The sequence below is a fragment of the Pleurodeles waltl genome, chromosome 6 (genome assembly GCF_031143425.1).
Source record: "Pleurodeles waltl isolate 20211129_DDA chromosome 6, aPleWal1.hap1.20221129, whole genome shotgun sequence".
Taxonomy (NCBI): Eukaryota; Metazoa; Chordata; class Amphibia; order Caudata; family Salamandridae; genus Pleurodeles; species Pleurodeles waltl.
Window position 1 is genome coordinate 568640699 of NC_090445.1, and position 22263 is coordinate 568662961.

General features: G+C 48.2%; 1 protein-coding gene across 1 annotated transcript in view; it reads left to right on the forward strand.

Moving 5' to 3' along the window:
- Positions 1 to 22263, forward strand: part of LOC138299982 (peptidase inhibitor 16-like) — a 303085-nt gene that overhangs the window by 158545 nt on the left and 122277 nt on the right. The window lies entirely within an intron of this gene.

The window sequence follows — 22263 nt, forward strand, 5'->3', positions numbered from 1 at the left end:
CTTTGTCCCTGTGTCCTGGGACTCCCGTGGGTGCTGTCTGGTCGACAGAGGGCTCTTTGAAGTTCTGAGAGCCCCCTCTTCCTCCTCATGCAGAGTTGAGGCCCCCAGGTCCCTCCTGGGTCCAGGCAGCACCACTTTGACGCAAAACGTAACTTTGCAGGAACCAAGGCTTGTTAGACGAATCCAGCACCAAGACTCGCCTGCATCCAACATCTGTTCTTGGAACATCCATTGCATCATGCATGAACTTGCTGACATTTTCCTTGTGTGCATTTCTGGTGTCTCCGTCCAACCGGGAACTCTTCTTTTGCACCTTCTTCTGGGTTGGCAGGGGCTCCTGTCCTTCCTGGAACATCTTCCGATTTCTGGACTTGGTCTCCTTCCTTTGCAGGTCTTTAGGTCCAGGAATCCACCAATTGTTGTTTGCAGTCTTGCTTGGTTCTTGCAGTAACTCCAATCATGACTTGTAGTGTGTCCTAAGGAAACTTGCAGTACTTTACTCCTACTTTCCTGGGCTCTGAGGTGGGGTATTTTCCTTACCGTTGCTGTATTCTTACTCTCCCAGCGATTCTCTACACACTACACTTGTGTAGGGGGAATTTGTGATTAGCATTCCACTTTCTTAGTATATTGTTTGTGTTGCCTCTAGACATATTTTCTCCCATTGCATTCTATAGCATTTCCTATTGTTTGCACTATCCTATGACTAATTACTCACCTTATTTTGGTGTCTAGTGTATATATTGTGTATAATACTTACCTCCAGAAGGAGTATTGCCTCTAAGATATTTTTGTCCTTGTGTCACCCAAATAAACTACCTTTATTTTTGATAACATTGAGTATTGTCTTTACTTGTGTATAAGTACTGTGTAACTATAAGTGGTATTGCAGGAGCTTTTCATGTCTCCTAGTTTAGCCTAAGCTGCTCGTTTATAGCTACCTCTATCTGCCTAAGCTGCTAGAACACTACTACATTTCACTAATAAAGGATAACTGGACCTGGTGTAAGGTGTTAGTACCCAACGTACCCACTACAAACCAGGCCAACCTCTTACACCTGGGTACCTAGGTGCCATATACTAGGGACTTATAAGGGGGGTCCAGTATGCTAATTTGGAGTAAAAATACTGAGTTACCAGTATGTAAGGATAAATTTAGAAACAGAGAGAGTATGAGCAATGGAGTTCTAGTTAGCAGGACTCCAGTGACAATTTAGAAAACAGTGAAGCACACTGTGAGAAAGTAGCCTCTTTCTAGCCTTGTTACCCCCACTTTTGGCCTGTTTGTGAGTATATGTCAGGGTGTTTTCACTGTCTCACTGGGATCCTGATAGCCAGGGCCCAGTGCTCATAGTGAAAACCCTATGTTGTCAGTATGTTTGTTATGTGTCACTGGGACCCTGCTAGCCAGGACCCCAGTGCTCATAGGTTTGTGGCCTATATTTGTTCTCTTTGTGATGCCTAACTGTCTCACTGAGGCTCTGCTTACCAGAACCTCAGTGGTTCTGCTCTCTCTGCTTTCCAAATTTGTCACTAACAGGCTAGTGACTAAATTTACCAATTCACATTGGCATACTGGTACACCCATATAATTCCCTAGTATATGGTACTGAGGTACCCAGGGTATTGGGGTTCCAGGAGATCCCTATGGGCTGCAGCATTTCTTTTGCCAACCATAGGGAGCTCTGACAATTCTTACACAGGCCTGCCACTGTAGCCTGCGTGAAATAACGTCCACATTATTTCACAGCCATTTACCACTGCCCTTAAGTAACTTATAAGTCACCTATATGTCTAACCTTCACCTGGTGAGGTTTGGGTGCAAAGTTACTTACTGTGTGGGCACCCTGGCACTAGCCAAGGTGCCCCCCACATCGCTCAGGGCAAATTCCCCGGACTTTCTGAGTGCGGGGACCACATTACACGCGTGCACTATACATAGGTCACTACCTATGTATAGCGTCACAATGGTAACTCCGAACATGGCCATGTAACATGTCTAAGATCATGGAATTGTCACCCCAATGCCATTCTGGCATTGGGGGGACAATTACATGACCCCCGGGTCTCTAGCATAGTACCCGGGTACTGCCAAACTGCCTTTCTGGGTCTCCACTGCAGCTGCTGCTGCTGCCAACCCCTCAGACAGGTTTCTGCCCTCCTGGGGTCCAGGCAGCCATGACCCAGTAAGGCAGAACAAAGGATTTCTTCTGAGAGAGGGTGTAACACCCTCTCCCTTTGGAAATAGGTGTGAAGGCTGGGGAGGAGTAGCCTCCCCCAGCCTCTGGAAATGCTTTGATGGGCACAGATGGTGCCCATCTCTGCATAAGCCAGTCTTCATCGGTTTAGGGATCCCCCAGCCCTGCTCTGGCGTGAAACTGGACAAAGGAAAGGGGAGTGACCACTCCCCTGACCTGCACCTCCCAGGGGAGGTGCCAAGAGCTCCTCCAGTGTGTCCCAGACCTCTGCCATCTTGGAAATAGAGGTGTTTGTGGCACACTGGACTGCTCTGAGTGGCCAGTGCTAGAAGGTGACGGCAGAGGCTCCTTCTGATAGGCTCTTACCTCTCTTGGTAGCCAATCCTCCTTCCTTGGCAGCCAAACCTCCTTTTCTGGCTATTTAGGGTCTCTGCTTTGGGGAATTCTTCAGATAACGAATGCAAGAGCTCACCAGAGTTCCTCTGCATCTCCATCTTCACCTTCTGCCAAAGGATCAACCGCTGACTGCTCAGGGCACCTGCAAAACCGCAACAAAGTAGCAAGACGACTACTAGCAACCTTGTATCGCTTCATCCTGCCGGCTTTCTCGACTGTTTCCAGGTGGTGCATGCTCTGAGGGTAGCCTGCCTTCAATCTGCACCAGAAGCTCCGAAAAAATCTCCCGTGGGTCGACGGAATCTTCCCCCTGCTAACGCAGGCACCAAAAGACTGCAACACTGGTCCTCTGAGTCCCCTCTCATCCTAACGAGCGTGGTCCCTGGAACTCAGAAACTCTGTCCAAGTGACTCCCACAGTCCAGTGACTCTTCAGTCCAAGTTTGGTGGAGGTAAGTATTTGCCTCCCCACGCTAGACTGCATTGCTTGGTACCGCATGATTTGCAGCTGCTTCGGCTCCTGTGCACTCTTCCGGGATTTCCTTCGTGTACAGCCAAGCCTGGGTCCCCGACACTCCTTCCTGCGGTGCACAACCTTCTGAGTTGTCCTCCGGCGTCGTGGGACTCCCTTTTGTGACTTCACGTGGACTCCGGTTCACTCTTCTTCCAAGTGCCTCTTCAGGTACTTCTGAGGGTGCTGCCGGCTTCTGTGAGGGCTCACTAAGTTGCTGGGCACCCCCTCTGTCTCCTCATCCTGCTGCCTCCTGGGCCACAGCAGCACCCAAAAACCTCTACCGCAACCCTTGCAGCTAGCAAGGCTTGTTTGCGGTCTTTCTGCGTGGACAATTCCCCCTGTTCTAAACTAAAACTTACTGATAGGAACTCTGAAAATATATCTTCACATTGTTGGTTAGGTAAAAAACTTCAAACAGGGTGGTTTACATCCCCACAGGGAAGTAACCATATAGTTGTTTCCAATTACTCTTCTGTGTCCAAGCATTCACAACCCACCCACCCTGAGGATACCTTGTTAGAAAGGGAACTCAAAACGTTGAGGGTTGAAGAGACCAGACTGAAGCTTAAACAGCAACAGCTGGCCTTAGATAGGGAATCCCTAGACCTGGAGAAGGAGAGACAAAGATTGGGTTTGGACCCCATGGTGGCAGCAGCAGTATTCCTGACAGTAATCCTGTTAGAGAGCATGATTCCAGGAATCTGCACAAGATAGCCCCCCCTTAGAAGGAGGGGAATTACATCAACAAGTGGTTTGCTGCACTTGAGAGGGCGTGTATGGTACAGGGGGTCCCTCAAAGGCAGTGGGCTGCTATATTGTGGCTATCTTTCACTTGGAAGGGTAGGGATAGGCTCCTTACTGTTAGAGAAAGTGATGCTAACAATTTTGCAGTTTTGAAGGATGCACTCTTGGATGGATTTGGCTTAACCACTGAACAATACAGGATTAAGTTCAGAGACACCAGAAAAGAGTCCTCACAAGACTGGATAGACTTTGTAGACTGTTCAGTGAAGGCCTTGGAGGGGTGGTTACATGGCAGTAGAGTTTCTGACTATGAAAGCCTGTATAATCTTATTCTGAGAGAGCATATTCTTAATCACTGTGTGTCTGCCTTGTTACACCAATATCTAGTGGACTCAGATCTGACCTCTCTCCAAGAATTGGGAAAGAAGGCAGACAAATGGGTCAGAACAAGACTGAACAGAAAAGTTCATACAGGGGGTGACAAGGATGGCAAGAAGAAAGATGGTGAGAAATCTCAGGATAAGCATGGAGATAAGGGTAAAACCAAAGATCCTTCTTCACATCCGAAACACTCTTCAGGGGGTGGGGATAAATTAAATTATTCCTCTTCTTCACAACATACACACATTACAAATCCTTGGTGCTATATGTGTAAAAATAAAGGCCATTGGCAAGGGGATAAGTCCTGTCCAGGTAAACCCCCTGAGCCAACCACCACTAATACATCAAACTCTAGTGCCCCTAGCAGTAGTGGTAATAGTGGTGGGACTGCTGGAAACAGTCAAAGTAAGGGTGTAGTTGGGTTCACTTATGGGTCCATCATAGAAACTGGGGTAGTCAGTCCCAAGACAGTTTCTGTCACACCTAGTGGCATTGGCCTTGCCACACTGGCTGCTTGTCCCCTTCCAATGGATAAGTACAGGCAGACAGTTTCAATAAATGGTGTTGAGGCCCAGGCCTACAGGGACACAGGTGCCAGTATTACTCTTGTGACTGAAAACCTAGTGCCCCCTAAACAACACATCATTGGACAACAGTGCAAGATTATTGATGTCCATAACTCCACTAACTTTCTTCCCTTGCCTATAGTTCAGCTTAGTTGGGGTGGAGTTACTGGCGCTACGCAGGTGGTAGTATCACCTAGCGTACCTGTAAACTGTCTCTTAGGTAATGACCTAGAGACCTCAGGTTGGGCTGAGGTAGAGTTTTCTACCCATGCAGCCATGCTGGGTATCCCTGAGGAATTGGTTCCTCTCATTTCAGCTGAAATGAAAAAGCAAAGGAGAGAAAAAGGCCTGAAAACTCAGGATCCTTCTCCAACAACAGGTAAAAAGGGTATCACAGCATCCCCTAACCACCCTGCCATTCAGGATACCATTCCTGAGGTGGGAGAAACCTCTCCTGGGGTGGCACCTGCACCAAGGGAATCATCAGCTGGCACAGCTGTACTCCCTGAGGTGAAAGTACCTCTCTGTGGGATAACTAATATTGGTAAGAAAAAGAACACCATTTTAGTAACATGGAGCATCCCTCCAACCCTCCCAGAGAAACTTTAGTGCAGAAACCCTGCACTGCCTCACACACAACACTTAGGACTGCAGCCCTGCCCTAGTGTGCAGCTCATAGGACAGCATCCCTGTCCTGCTCCAACTAAAGAGAAACAGCATCCCTGTTCTCTCTTACAGCCATATGGACAAAGTGTTTGCCCAGCTATGGCTTTACTGAGACAGCATCCCTGTCTGGCATTCTCATCACTAGAAATAGGTCCAGTGGACAATTCCCCTGTTCTAAACTAAAACTTACTGATAGGAACTCTGAAAATATATCTTCACATTGTTGGTTAGGTAAAAAACTTCAAACAGGGTGGTTTACATCCCCACAGGGAAGTAACCATATAGTGGATGATAAAGGGAGTAACTAGTCTATTGCAGAGCTACACTCGACTTATCACCACTTAGACAATAAAGACTCAACTGGCCAAGGTTAGCCTTATTGTCCTTCGTTTGGGGGGGGGGGGGGGAGGGTTGTGTGAGAAAGTAGCCTCTTTCTAGCCTTGTTGCCTCCACTTTTGGCCTGTTTGTGAGTATATGTCAGGGTGTTTTCACTGTCTCACTGGGATCCTGTGTGGGAGCACCTCTGCAAGCTTCATCGCAACGTGGGACATCCGTCTTCCAAAGGAGAAGTCCCTAGTCCTCTTCTTTCTTGCAGAACTCCAAGCTTCTTCCAACCAGTGGCAGCTTCCTTGCACCCTCAGCTGGCATTTCCTGGGCTCCTGCCCACTCTCAACACTGTTGCGACTCTTGGACTTGGTCCCCTTGTCTTACAGGTACTCAGGTCCGGAAATCCACTGTTGTTGCATTGCTGGTGTTTGTTCTTCCTGCAGAATCCCCCTATCACGACTTCTGTGCTCTCAGCTGAGTCATAGCAGTCCTTACTCCTCAGTCAGCTATGTCTGGCTCACCAACGCTGCTGGTGTTTTTCAGCAGTGCGGTCATGGACGTAAATTCACCAAAATGCAGAGGTAGCGGAAGTGACATCATGCGCCCTTTGACCTCCACTTAGAAACACATACTTCCACATACACACAAATTCACACTCACACACACCCTCTCTCTCATAAACACACACACCCGCTAGCACGCACACAACATACATTTAAATGCATTTCTACTTACCTCAGCTGCCATGGAAGGGCATATTCCAGCTAATTGTACACCCATTGTTATTATTCACTATCAGTGTAGTAAAAATTGACAGAAAACCAAGAGATTGTAGTCACAACTGACATCCATTAGGACTAGCTGCGCCTGTGCTCCTGGCACAGATTTCACCATCTAGGAGGCCAGGTGCAACCCCTGGTGACCCCTAAATAACGAACATGAGTGATGTGTGCCCTGCTCAGCCTCCTGTGCCAGCCAGACAGTAGAAGAATCACTACCTTACATCCCCGGCCGCACACAAGCTAAGAACAAGTAATATCTTGTTGTTGGTAAAAGAGCTGAGTTGGTCAGGAGAAATCCACGGGGGAGGGGGGTTGTTGGAGGGGTGTGGCTGTCGGTATGTGGGAGAGTAAAGAGCTATGTGATTGCTCCCGAACGCTGGGAAACACCCTGAGCCTCTCCCACCGGCCCGCTCTCAGTCCGACCACTAGCCATTGTCCACTCATTGTCAGTTGTCTAGGGGGGCGCGGCACCAAATGTGAGATAAAAACAATCACAGACACTGGTGCTGGTGCCTGAACCAATGATCTGCAGCACGTGCCACACGTGTCTCCGAGAGAGGCTGCCTGAACACGGATTTGTATTTAAAGCATGGAAATAATGTAGCTAATACTCGGTGTAAGAGTGAAGGTGACCATAGCAGCAAGTGCGTCCCCCAGGCCGGCAGACTAAGCTGTATATTGCATGGGGCAGGTAGAGTGGAGGTCCTTTTAGTAATAATTATTCCTGCACAAGGGAGCGCTTCATCTTCCCGTGTTTCAAGAACTTTAGTTAATGTGTGACTGATGCATTTTAGTGCTGTAGTTCGCACACTAGCACTAAAATGCGTTAGTGTAAGCCAGAGGTCTTCAATCTGTGGGTCACGACCACCAAGGGGGCCGTGGAGACCTGGGCAGGAGGTCGCGCATTCCCCCCAGCCTCACTTCGTCCATCAATCATTAAAATGCCTCAGCTGAAGTTTGATTTATTGAGTCTCCTGTGCTAAGCCACACAGACTGCTAAAGACACCTTTGTGCCAGGCGGTCTTCTTCCTGAATGAAATGCAAATGTGCACCACGAGTAGATCTGCAAATGTAAAGGGTAATCTGCAACAGTAAAAGATGCTGGTTCTGGCTTTAAATGATCCAGTCACTCAAAGCTTTCTGATGACAAACATTTATTCTTTTTGAGTGGTAGTGCAAATAGTTAACAATTGTATTTATATAGTGCGTACTTCACCTGGAGGTGTTGAAGAGACAGCTATTAAAAAATGGCATTGCATATGTCTGGTATTACTTAAATTTACATTTTGGAAGCACCCTTTTATCTTAAGCCTTTTTGTAGTGGCTTAACTTCTACTGTGTGTAATGCAAGTAATAAATAATGCCCTACATATTCACAGTGCTTTCTGTCACAGGCTGTGACCTCGTGGCACTACAAATACGCAAGTCACTATTCTCCCCTGCACAAACCAAGATTTAATTCTGTTGCTCTCTGCTTACACACAGACCTCTGCAGTGTATCAACTAATAGAGGTTTCATAATGCACTACAGTGCATTTTCCAGTGAGTAACATCTCTTGTTTATTTTTCATTTAAGCTGGCTGTTACCCCTTTCCAATTAGAATCTACCACTCAAACAGTATATGAGGGTAGCCCTAATGCTATCCTATAAAAGGAGCAGGCCTCACAGTAGTGGAAAAGGAATTTAAGAGTTTTCCACTACCAGGAGATATCAAACACACATGTACATGTCCTGCCTTTTACCTACATAACACCTTGCCCTATGGGTTACCTAGGGCCTACCATAGGGGTGACCTATATGTAGAAAAAGTGGAGTTTAAGGCAGTGCTTTATTTGTAAATAAAAACTTGGCGGTACCCAAAGCCCTCCTCTTAAACACGCTGCTGTTGCAATTAAATGTGCGAACATGGAATACTGAGGCATTGTAATCATAAAGCTATCTCTGGCCTCTTCAATCCACCTATAGCCACTCCCTGCCCCTTCAGCTCACTCTTGCAGCTTTCTGCTTTTCCCCTTTGTGACGCTTTTTCATTTTTCTCTTCCTCCGTCTTTCCCATATGTGTTTTGCTCGCAGTAAATGCTTGAGGCAGAAAAATTAGTGCCAACCCTCAAAAATAAGTGCCGGTGCTCCGCGCCGAAAACAACAAGCACAAATTATGCACTGGTTTAAGGCTTGGCAAGTACTTTTAAATGCCAAGCCGAAGACACAGTGAAACTGCACACACAGGCCTCGCACTGGCAGGCCTGAGACATGGTTAAGGGGCTACTGATGTGGGTGGCACAATCAGTGCTGTAGGCCCACTGGTAGCATTTATTTTATAGGCCCTAGGCACATGTAGTGCACTTTAATGAGGACTTACAAGTACATTAAACATGTCAATTGGGTATGAGCCAATGTTACCAAGGTTTTTAGGGAGAGAGCACATGCACTTTAGCACTGGTTAGCAGTATTAAAGTGTCCAGAGTCCCTAAGCCAGCAAAAATGAGGTCAGAAAAAGAAGAGGAGGAAGGCAAAATGTTTGGGGGTGACCCTGCACAGAGGCCATTTCCAACAGTGGCATTGTGTGGCTCTGCGCTGATGGCGCTCCCTCCGGAAGTGACACGTGACAAGTGTAAGTGATAAGGTGCGCTAATATCAGTTCCTTTCTTTCAGCACCTTCAGAAGCAGATCTGAACTTCTTCATTTATGATGAGATTTTTTTTCTCACAAATTATACAAATTTGTCTAGGGACTGTAGCAAGCAGATGTCTGTGACAGACCCACACAAGGTATGTATTTGGTGCTTGTGATCAGAACGTGACCATAGGCCTGCGACAACTTCGGCCCACAGGGCGAAATGTTACGTTGTTACCTATCGGAAGACTCCATGCTGTGACCAGTTGAAGTCAAAAGGAAGGTCCCTTTTTTACTCCCAAAGTCATTCTTGCAGCAGATCTTTATCATGGTCAAGGTCTTCATGTAAGTCTAGGAAGAAACACAAGAAGACCAAATGGGAATCTACCCTTTCCGCCACTTTTGAGCTCCAGAGAAGGTACAATGGCATCACCGTATCACATGGTCTCCATACCAGTGTCCTGAGGAGTTGTTTCCAAGCGTGGTGCTGATGCACCCTGAATTTCTGTGTCTGTCTGCAACATTACAACAAGTCAGAGCTTTTAGGGAGGTCGAGCTGTGCCTCTTCAGCACTTTACTGGTTCCCTCTGGCGATTCTTCAGGCCCCAAGGATCCGCCGGGGCCTTCAGTAAGACTTCCATAAGTGAGTCCACCCTCTCCGCCGTCTGTGCCTATTAAACTAGCTTCAGGTTCCCCGCTGGCTTCGGTGCAGACTTCTGTTCAGGTACTTCTCCCTGCGCCAGTTTCTTCCACATGTATGCCATTGCCTTCATTAAAGGAGGAAGATCCACACTCCATTAAGCTTTCTGACCCTGAGTGGAACTCCTCTCTATTAGGATGAAGACCGTATCCCAATCCCACCGGAGCACAACCACATGGCAACCTTTTTGATTCAGACACATTAGCTTTACCACAACAATGTCTTTACACCATATTTTTGGCTCTGATTCAGACAACAATGATGATTGTGATGAGGGGGGTGAGTTTGCCCCACAATATGATGAAGAACTACATGATGCCAGGGGTCCTAATACCTCTCTAGACACTGGCATTGTTTCTCCTCTGAATCCTATGATAAAGGAAAATACCTTCTTTAGAGTTGTTATGAGGAGGGCAGCAGAGGTAGTTTCCCCTGCTGGAAATAAGCACTAATAATCTAACAGAGGTCCTCTAGCTTGGCCAGGCACCTACTGAACTTCTCCTGCCACTTAACAAAGCCCTCACAGATATCTTCCTGGGCACTTGGGCCCAGCCATGTTTGGGACTTTCCACTAATAAGCAGGTCACCAGTCATCACATACCAAAACCAGATGACCCTGAATTTCATCATCAACATTCGATGCCAGAGAGTTTGGTGGTTTAGCTGGGGGTCCAAATTATGCCATCATTTCCGGATGACCTATGAGTGTCTTTAACCCAAACCATCCAGGATAGGTGAGATGTAGTAAAGTTCATGATCTGCTCAGGCTTGGACATCACTGTTTGGGCCTGGCGATCTGCACGAGTGTGGTACTTTGGGGTCACACCTAGGTGAGGTATAACGGCTACTCCACAGATGTCAAAGCATCATTAACGCATACACCAACACATAATCCCTTTTGTTCCAAATAGCCACTTCTTCCAGATTCTTTACAAAATGCCTACTATTCTTTTCCCCTCATTGACCACTGCAAAACCTTACAAATTAATTAGCTAATTGCCTAGTTTCTGTAAGAAATTTAGTTATTAGTTAAAGTGGGGTAAGTACCCATATGTAGGAGGCTGGCCTGGTTTGTAGTGGGTACCTGGGTACTTACACCTTATACCAGGTCCAGTTATCCCTTATTAGTGAAGCAGTAGTGTTCTAGAAGCTTAGGCTGATAGAGGTAGCTATAGCAGAGCAGCTTAGGCTGAACTAGGAGACGTGCATAGCTCATGCAATACCACTTATAGTTACACAGTACTTACACACAAGTAAAGACAATGCTTAGTGTTACCAAAAATAAAGGTATTTATTTGCGTGACACAGTACCAAAAATATCTTAGAGGCAATACTCCTTCTGGAGGTAAGTATTATACACTAGACACCAAAATAAGGCAAGTAATTAGACATAGGATAGTGCAAACAATAGGAAATGCTATAGAATGCAATGTGAGAAAATAGGTCTCGGGGCAACACAAACCATATACTAAGAAAGTGGAATGCAAATCACAAATTCTCCCCTAGACAAGTGTAGTGTGTGCAGAATCGCTGGGAGAGTAAGAATACAGTAACAGTAAGTAAATTACCCCACCCCAGATCTCAGAAAAGCAGGAGCAAAGTACTGTAATTTTCCTTAGGACACACTACACTCCGTGATTGGGATTTTGCAGCAACCAACCAAGTCTGCAAACAACAACTGCTGGATTCCTGGACCTGAAGACGTGAAAAAGAAGGGTACCAAGTCCAGAAGTCGAAAGAAGTTCCAGGTAGGACAGGAGCCCCTGCCAACCCAGAAGAGGGTGCAAAAGAAGAGTCCCCGGTTGGACGAAGACTGCAGGAATGCACCCTAGGAACACGCCAGCGGGTTCCTGCATGATACCAAGGATGTCCCACGACGTGAAGATGAATGCAGATGTGATTTCGTGTTGGAAGTCGCCAACAATCCTGGGTTACGACAGAAGTGCATTTTGCATCAAAATGGCGCTGGCTGGACCCAGGAGGGACGTGGGGACCTCAACTCTGTGTGAGGAGGAAAAAGGGCTCTCAGCACTTTAGAGAGCCCTCAGAATGCCAAACAGCACCCACGGGAGTCCCAGGACACAGGGACAAAGGAGGTGCAAAATGTGGTTGGTGCAGCACAACAAAGGAAGGTCCCACGCCGCCAGAGAACAACTCAGCGAGTTGAGCATCGCAGGATGGAGTGCTGGGGACCAGGGCAGGCTGTGCACAAAGGAATTTTGCAAATAGTGCGCGGAGGCCTCAGGAGGTGAAGAAGACACAGTACACAGGGGTACTGTCACTCTCAGGAAAGGCAAGGTCTTACCTCCTCCAAATTGCGTCAGCAGGACCTCAGGACAGTCTGTGTCAATGGGGTACACCGTCTGTGTCCTTAGGAGCACGCTCATTGCTGTGAGAGGAGTCCAAGGATACCAGTCGTTATCTTAGAAGGTGCCTGCTTGAGCAGGGGAGTGACTCCGTCACATTGGAGATTTCTTCGGTCCTTCTGGTACAGGATGAAGACAGGGAGTCCTCAGAGCATGCACACCATGGAAACTGTTGTAGTTGCTGGCTGGAGCTGCAGAAGAAAAGTATCCCTTGTGGATACTTTGTTGCTGTTACAGCTGTTCCTGGAGCAGGCTGCGGTTGATCCGAGGTCAGAGGATGAAGTAGTAGTTGCAGAGGATTCCTGCTGGAAACTTGCAAGTAGAATCTGAAGAGAACCCACAGGAGAGACCCTAAATAGCCCTGAGAGGGGGATTGGCTACCTTATCAGGTATGGACCTATCAGGAGGGGACTCTGACGTCACCTGCTGGCACTGGCCACTCAGAGCCCTCCAGAGTGCCCCCATACCTTGCAAAGCAAGATGGATGAAGTCTGGGACACACTGGAGGAGCTCTAGGCACCACCCCTAGGGTAGTGATGGACAGGGGAGTGGTCACTCCCCTTTCCTTTGTCCAGTTTCGCACTAGAGCAGGGGACAAGAGGTCCCTGAACCTGTGTAGACTAGTTTTTGCAAGGAGGGCACCATCTGGGCCCTTCAAAGCATTTCCAGAGGCTGGGGGAGGCTACCCCTCCCCAGCCTGTAACACCTATTTCCAAAGGGAGAGGGTGTAACACCCTGCTCTCAGAAAAAATGCTTTGTTCTGCCTTCCTGGAACTGGGCTGCCCAGACCCCAGGAGGGCAGAACCCTGTCTGTGAGGTGGCAGCAGCTGTAGCTGCAGTGCAAGCCTCAGAGAGCTGGTTTGGCAGTACTAGGGGTCCATAGTGGAGCCCCCAGGATGCATGGAATTAGCTCCCCAATACCAGATTTGGAATGAGGGGACAATTCCATGATCTTAGACATGTTACATGGCCATATTCGGAGTTACCATTGTGAAGCTACATATAGGTATTGACCTATATGTAGTGCACACATGTAATTGCATCCCCGCACTCACAAAGTATGGGAAAATGGCCCTGAACTATGTGGGGGCACCTTTGCTAGTGCAAGGGTGCCCTCACACTTAGTAACCTTTTATAAGTTACTTACGTGCAGTGAAAATGGCTGTGAAATAACATGTGCGTTATTTCTCGCAGGCTGCAATGGCAGGCCTGTGCAAGGGTTTGTCTGAGCTCCCTATGGGTGGCAAAAGAAATGCTGCAGCCCATATGGATCTCCTGGAACCCCCATGCCCTCGGTACCGAGGTACCATATACTAGGGAACTATAAGGGGGGTCCAGTGTGCCAATTAAAATTGGTAAATGAAGTCACTAGGCTAGATAAATTTAAAAGCAGAGAGAGCATAAGCATTGAGGTTCTGGTTAGCAGAGCCTCAGTGACACAGTCAAGCACTAATGACAACACATACATTAGGCCACAAACTATGAGCACTGGGATCCTGGCTAGCAGTGTAGGAGGCTGGACTGGTTTGTAGTGAGTACCAAGGGGTACTTGCACCTTGCACCAGGCCCAGTTATCCCTTATTAGTGTATAGGGTGTCTAGCAGCTTAGGCTGATAGATAATGGTAGCTTAGCAGAGCAGCTTAGGCTGAACTAGGAGACGTGTGAAGCTACTACAGTACCACTTAGTGTCATATGCACAATATCATAAGAAAACACAATACACAGTTATACTAAAAATAAAGGTACTTTATTTTTATGACAATATGCCAAAGTATCTTAGAGTGTACCCTCAGTGAGAGGATAGGAAATATACACAAGATATATATACACAATAGCAAAAATATGCAGTATAGTCTTAGAAAACAGTGCAAACAATGTATAGTTACAATAGGATGCAATGGGGAAACATAGGGATAGGGGCAACACAAACCATATACTCCAGAAGTGGAATGTGAACCACGAATGGACCCCAAACCTATGTGACCTTGTAGAGGGTCGCTGGGACTATTAGAAAATAGTGAGAGTTAGTAAAATAACCCACCCCAAGACCCTGAAAAGTGAGTGCAAAGTGCACCAAAGTTCCCCTAAGGACAAAATAGTCGTGTTAGAGGGAGAATGCAAGGAAAACACAAATCAGCAATGCAACAACGATGGATTCCTGTCTGAGGGTACCTGTGGAACAAGGGGACCAAGTCCAAAAGTCACAAGCAGCTCGGAGATGGGCAGATGCCCAAGAAATGCCAGCGGTTGGTGCAAAGAAGCTCTTACTAGGCTGAAGAACTGTGAATACTGCAGGAACGACAAGGGCTAGAGACTTCCCCTTTGGAGGATGGATCCCCCACGCCTTGGAGAGTCGTGCAGAAGTGTTTTCGCGCCGGATGGACGCCAACAAGCCTTGCTACACGCAAATCGTGCGTTTGGCGTTTTTGGACGCTGCTGGGGCCCAGGAGGGACCAGGAGGTCGCAAATTGGACCTGCAGAGAGAGGGGACGTCGAGCAAGACAAAGAGCCCTCACTGAAGCAGGTAGCACCCAGAGAAGTGCCAGAAACAGGCACTACGAGGATGCGTGAAACGGTGCTCGCCGAAGTTGCACAAAGGAGTCCCACGTCGCCGGAGACCAACTTAGAAAGTCGTGCAATGCAGGTTAGAGTGCCGTGGACCCAGGCTTGGCTGTGCACACAGGATTTCCGCCGGAAGTGCACAGGGGCCGGAGAAGCTTGCAAAGTCGCGGTTCCCAGCAATGCAGCCCAGCGAGGTGAGGCAAGGACTTACCTCCACCAAACTTGGGCTGAAGAGTCACTGGACTGTGGGGGTCACTTGGACGGTGTCGCTGGATTCGAGGGACCTCGCTCGTCGTGCTGAGAGGAGACCCAAGGGACCGGAGATGCAGCTTTTTGGTGCCTGCGGTTGCAGGGGGAAGATTCCGTCGACCCACGGGAGATTTCTTGGGAGCTTCTGGTGCAGAGAGGAGGCAGACTACCCCCACAGCATGCACAAGCAGGAAAACAGTCGAGAAGGCGGCAGGATCAGCGTTACAGAGTTGCAGTAGTCGTCTTTGCTACTATGTTGCAGGTTTGCAGGCTTCCAGCGCGGTCAGCGGTCGATTCCTTATCAGAAGGTGAAGAGGGAGATGCAGAGGAACTCGGCTGAGCTCATGCATTCGTTATCTAAAGTTTCCCCAGAGACAGAGACCCTAAATAGCCAGAAAAGAGGGTTTGGCTACCTAGGAGAGAGGAAAGGCTACTAACACCTGAAGGAGCCTATCAGCAGGAGTCTCTGACGTCACCTGGTGGCACTGGCCACTCAGAGCAGTCCAGTGTGCCAGCAGCACCTCTGTTTCCAAGATGGCAGAGGTCTGGAGCACACTGGAGGAGCTCTGGACACCTCCCAGGGGAGGTGCAGGTCAGGGGAGTGGTCACTCCCCTTTCCTTTGTCCAGTTTCGCGCCAGAGCAGGGGCTAAGGGGTCCCTGAACCGGTGTAGACTGGCTTATGCAGAATTGGGCACATCTGTGCCCAACAAAGCATTTCCAGAGGCTGGGGGAGGCTACTCCTCCCCTGCCTTCACACCATTTTCCAAAGGGAGAGGGTGTCACACCCTCTCTCAGAGGAAGTTCTTTGTTCTGCCATCCTGGGCCAGGCCTGGCTGGACCCCAGGAGGGCAGCTGCCTGTCTGAGGGGTTGGCAGCAGCAGCAGCTGCAGTGAAACCCCAGGAAGGGCAGTCTGGCAGTACCAGGGTCTGTGCTACAGACCACTGGGATCATGGAATTGTACCAACAATGTCAGGATGGCATAGAGGGGGCAATTCCATGATCATAGACATGTTACATGGCCATATTCGGAGTTACCATGGTGAAGCTACATATAGGTAGTGACCTATATGTAGTGCACGCGTGTAATGGTGTCCCCGCACTCACAAAGTTCAGTGAATTGGCTCTGAACAATGTGGGGGCACCTTGGCTAGTGCCAGGGTGCCCTCACACTAAGTAACTTTGCACCTAACCTTTACCAGGTAAAGGTTAGACATATAGGTGACTTATAAGTTACTTAAGTGCAGTGTAAAATGGCTGTGAAATAACGTGGACGTTATTTCACTCAGGCTGCAGTGGCAGGCCTGTGTAAGAATTGTCAGAGCTCCCTATGGGTGGCAAAAGAAATGCTGCAGCCCATAGGGATCTCCTGGAACCCCAATACCCTGGGTACCTCAGTACCATATACTAGGGAATTATAAGGGTGTTCCAGTAAGCCAATGTAAATTGGTAAAAATGGTCACTAGCCTGTCAGTGACAATTTGAAAGTAATGAGAGAGCATAACCACTGAGGTTCTGGTTAGCAGAGCCTCAGTGAGACAGTTAGGCACCACACAGGGAACATATACATGCACACCTATGAGCACTGGGGCCCTGTGTGACAGGGTCCCAGTGACACATACATATAGGCCTCAAACCTATGAGCACTGGGGTCCTGACCAGCAGGATCCCAGTGACACATAACAACCATACTGAAAACATGGTGTTTTCACTATGAGCACTGAGGCCTGGCTATCAGGATCCCAGTGAGACAGTGAAAACAGTGACAAACACCCTGACATACACTCACAAACAGGCCAAAAGTGGGGGTAACAAGGCTAGAAAGAGGCTACCTTCTCACACAACCCCCCCCCAAACGAAGGACAATAAGGCTAACCTTGGCCAGTTGAGACTTTATTGTCTAAGTGGTGATAAGTAGAGAGTAGCTCTGCAATAGACTGGTTACTCCCTTTATCATCCACTATATGGTTACTTCCCTGTGGGGATGTAAACCACCCTGTTTGAAGTTTTTTAGCTAAGCAACAATGTGAGGATGTATTTTCAGAGTTTCTATCAGTAAGTTTTAGTTTAGAGCAGTGGGAATTGTCCACTGAACCTATTTGTAGTGATAGAAATGCCAGACAGGGATGCTGTCTCAGAAAAGCCATAGCTGGGCAAAAACTTTGTCCATCTGGCTGGAAGAGAGAACAGGGATGCTGTTTCTCTTGAGTTGGAGCAGGGCAGGGATGCTGTCCTATGAGCTCCACACTAGGGCAGGGATGCTGTCCTAAGTGTTGTGAGGTAGTGCAGGGTTTCTGCACTAAAGTTTCTCTGGGAGGGTTGGAGGGATGCTCCATGTTAACTAAAATGGTGCTCTTTTTGTCACCAATGTTAGTTATCCCACAGAGAGGTACTTCTACCTCAGGGAGTCCAGCTATGCCAGCTGATGATTCCCTTGGAACAGGTGCCACCCCAGGAGAGGTTTCTCCCACCACAGGAATGGTATCCTGAATGGTAGGGTGGTTAGGGGATACTGTGATACCCTTTTTACCTGTTGATGGAGAGGGATCCTGAGTTTTCAGGCCTTCTCTCCTTTGCTTTTTCATTTCAGTAGAAATGAGAGGGAACAATTCCTCAGGGATGCCCAGCATGGCTGCATGGGCATAAAACTCTACATCAGCCCAACCTGAGGCCTCTAGGTCATTACCTAAGAGACAGTCTACAGGTAAGCTAGGTGATACCACCACCTGCTTAGGGCCAGTAACTCCACCCCAACTAAACTGAATTATAGCTAAGGGAAGAAACTTAGTGGAGTTATGGACATCAATAATCTTATACTGTTGTCCAATGATGTGTTGTTCAGGAGGCACTAGGTTTTCAGTCACCAAAGTGAAACTGGCACCTGTGTCCCTGTAGGCCAAGGCCTCAACACCATTTATTGAAACTGTCTGCCTGTACTTATCCATTGTAAGGGGACAAGCAGCCAGTGTGGCAAGGCCAGTGCCACTAGGTGTGACAGAAACTGTCTTGGGACTGATTACATCAGTTTCCACTATGGACCCATAAGTGAACCCAACTACACCCTTTGCTTGACTGTTGCCAGCAGTCCCACCACTAGTACCACTACTGCTAGGGGCACTAGAGCTTGATGTATTAGTGGTGGTAGGCTCAGGGGGTTTACCTGGACAGGACTTATCCCCTGGCCTATGGCCTCTATTTTTACACACAAAGCACCAAGGCTTTTTAATGTGTGCAGGTTGGGAAGAAGAGGAAGAATTTGTTTTATCCCCACCCTCTGAAGAGTGTTTAAGATTTGAAGTGGGATCTTTGGTTTTACCCTTATCCCCATGCTTATCTTGAGATTTTTCACCATCTTTCTTCTTATTGCCATCTTTGTCACCCCCTGTATGAACTTTTCTGTTCACCCTTGTTCTGACCCATTTGTCTGCCTTCTTTCCCAATTCTTGGGGAGAGGTCAGATCAGAGTCTACCAGGTACTGGTGCAACAAATCAGACACACAATTATTAAGTATATGCTCTCTCAGGATTGTGTTATACAGGCTTTCATAATCAGTAACTTTACTGCCATGTAACCACCCCTCCAAGGCCTTCACTGAATGGTCAATGAAATCAACCCAGTCTTGTGAAGACTCCTTTTTGGTCTCTCTGAACTTTATCCTGTACTGTTCAGTGGTTAAGCCATAACCATCCAGGAGTGCATTCTTAAGAACTGTAAAATTATTGGCATCATTTTCTTTCACTGTAAGGAGCCTATCCCTACCTTTTCCACTAAATGATAGCCATAGGATAGCAGCCCACTGCTTTTGAGGGACATCCTGTACAGCACAGGCCCTCTCAAGTGCAGCAAACCACTTGTTAATGTCATCCCCCTCCTTATAAGGGGGAACTATCTTGTGCAGATTCCTGGAATCATGCTCTTTTGCAGGATGACTATGGGGAATACTGCTGCTGCCACCATGGGTATCTAAACCCAACTTCTGTCTTTCCCTCTCTATTTCTAAAGACTGTCTATCCAAATCCAGCTGTTGCTTCTTGAGCTTCAGTCTGGTTTGTTCCACTCTCTGTGAATACTGCAGGAACGACAAGGGCTAGAGACTTCCCCTTTGGAGGATGGATCCCCCACGCCTTGGAGAGTCGTGCAGAAGTGTTTTCGCGCCGGATGGACGCCAACAAGCCTTGCTACACGCAAACCGTGCGTTTGGCGTTTTTGGACGCTGCTGGGGCCCAGGAGGGACCAGGAGGTCGCAAATTGGACCTGCAGAGAGAGGGGACGTCGAGCAAGACAAAGAGCCCTCACTGAAGCAGGTAGCACCCAGAGAAGTGCCAGAAACAGGCACTACGAGGATGCGTGAAACGGTGCTCGCCGAAGTTGCACAAAGGAGTCCCACGTCGCCGGAGACCAACTTAGAAAGTCGTGCAATGCAGGTTAGAGTGCCGTGGACCCAGGCTTGGCTGTGCACACAGGATTTCCGCCGGAAGTGCACAGGGGCCGGAGAAGCTTGCAAAGTCGCGGTTCCCAGCAATGCAGCCCAGCGAGGTGAGGCAAGGACTTACCTCCACCAAACTTGGGCTGAAGAGTCACTGGACTGTGGGGGTCACTTGGACGGTGTCGCTGGATTCGAGGGACCTCGCTCGTCGTGCTGAGAGGAGACCCAAGGGACCGGAGATGCAGCTTTTTGGTGCCTGCGGTTGCAGGGGGAAGATTCCGTCGACCCACGGGAGATTTCTTCGGAGCTTCTGGTGCAGAGAGGAGGCAGACTACCCCCACAGCATGCACAAGCAGGAAAACAGTCGAGAAGGCGGCAGGATCAGCGTTACAGAGTTGCAGTAGTCGTCTTTGCTACTATGTTGCAGGTTTGCAGGCTTCCAGCGCGGTCAGCGGTCGATTCCTTATCAGAAGGTGAAGAGGGAGATGCAGAGGAACTCGGCTGAGCTCATGCATTCGTTATCTAAAGTTTCCCCAGAGACAGAGACCCTAAATAGCCAGAAAAGAGGGTTTGGCTACCTAGGAGAGAGGAAAGGCTACTAACACCTGAAGGAGCCTATCAGCAGGAGTCTCTGACGTCACCTGGTGGCACTGGCCACTCAGAGCAGTCCAGTGTGCCAGCAGCACCTCTGTTTCCAAGATGGCAGAGGTCTGGAGCACACTGGAGGAGCTCTGGACACCTCCCAGGGGAGGTGCAGGTCAGGGGAGTGGTCACTCCCCTTTCCTTTGTCCAGTTTCGCGCCAGAGCAGGGGCTAAGGGGTCCCTGAACCGGTGTAGACTGGCTTATGCAGAATTGGGCACATCTGTGCCCAACAAAGCATTTCCAGAGGCTGGGGGAGGCTACTCCTCCCCTGCCTTCACACCATTTTCCAAAGGGAGAGGGTGTCACACCCTCTCTCAGAGGAAGTTCTTTGTTCTGCCATCCTGGGCCAGGCCTGGCTGGACCCCAGGAGGGCAGCTGCCTGTCTGAGGGGTTGGCAGCAGCAGCAGCTGCAGTGAAACCCCAGGAAGGGCAGTCTGGCAGTACCAGGGTCTGTGCTACAGACCACTGGGATCATGGAATTGTACCAACAATGTCAGGATGGCATAGAGGGGGCAATTCCATGATCATAGACATGTTACATGGCCATATTCGGAGTTACCATGGTGAAGCTACATATAGGTAGTGACCTATATGTAGTGCACGCGTGTAATGGTGTCCCCGCACTCACAAAGTTCAGTGAATTGGCTCTGAACAATGTGGGGGCACCTTGGCTAGTGCCAGGGTGCCCTCACACTAAGTAACTTTGCACCTAACCTTTACCAGGTAAAGGTTAGACATATAGGTGACTTATAAGTTACTTAAGTGCAGTGTAAAATGGCTGTGAAATAACGTGGACGTTATTTCACTCAGGCTGCAGTGGCAGGCCTGTGTAAGAATTGTCAGAGCTCCCTATGGGTGGCAAAAGAAATGCTGCAGCCCATAGGGATCTCCTGGAACCCCAATACCCTGGGTACCTCAGTACCATATACTAGGGAATTATAAGGGTGTTCCAGTAAGCCAATGTAAATTGGTAAAAATGGTCACTAGCCTGTCAGTGACAATTTGAAAGTAATGAGAGAGCATAACCACTGAGGTTCTGGTTAGCAGAGCCTCAGTGAGACAGTTAGGCACCACACAGGGAACATATACATGCACACCTATGAGCACTGGGGCCCTGTGTGACAGGGTCCCAGTGACACATACATATAGGCCTCAAACCTATGAGCACTGGGGTCCTGACCAGCAGGATCCCAGTGACACATAACAACCATACTGAAAACATGGTGTTTTCACTATGAGCACTGAGGCCTGGCTATCAGGATCCCAGTGAGACAGTGAAAACAGTGACAAACACCCTGACATACACTCACAAACAGGCCAAAAGTGGGGGTAACAAGGCTAGAAAGAGGCTACCTTCTCACAAGCAGGATCCCAGGGACACAGTAAAACACACCAACACACACTCACAAACAGGCCATAAGTAGGGGTAACCATGCTAGAAAGCAGCTACTTTCTCACACCATCTCAAGTAATAGTCGCAATCCTTGTCAGGGTGAACCATTAAAGTCACTAATTAAACCTGAGCTGAGCCCTTTGGTGGCTATGGCACAGAGCAGATATGCTTATCTAACAGGCAATGTGTAAAGTATTTATGCAGTGCTAACAGTTATGATGTTGCAAAGTAAAACAATAAACTTTTCCAAACTAATTAGAAAAACAGATCAAACTTTAGTCAACAAAATTACATTAAAATGACAACAATCCAATAAGGAAACCAGAAGATGTGGGTTTTTAAAGGTTTAAGTACAAAAAACACCAAGAAGCACAAAGTGCTAACACTAGTCAATGGCCATGGTAGAACAAAATCTAGGTGCAATTCAACGCTCCATGCGATGGAATGCAGGTCGAATACACTGACTAGGTTTGTCCTGGTCAAAGACATTACATTATCATTTTGGATCTTTTAGTCCCAATCCACCACAGGAGTACACTTCTAAAGCCTCGGGAAGGCAGTTACAGACTTCCAGGGTAGCAGGCAGAGACCTACAGGAGGATCCAGTCTAGGCCCAGTTGCCACTAGTTAGCTGTAGGAAAGGGCCTTTGTATGGAAGGGCCTTACGTAGCTTGTGTCCATGTAGCTTTGACAGGAGGTCAGCCTTATGACTTGGAGTCCACTTCTTTGTCCTGGG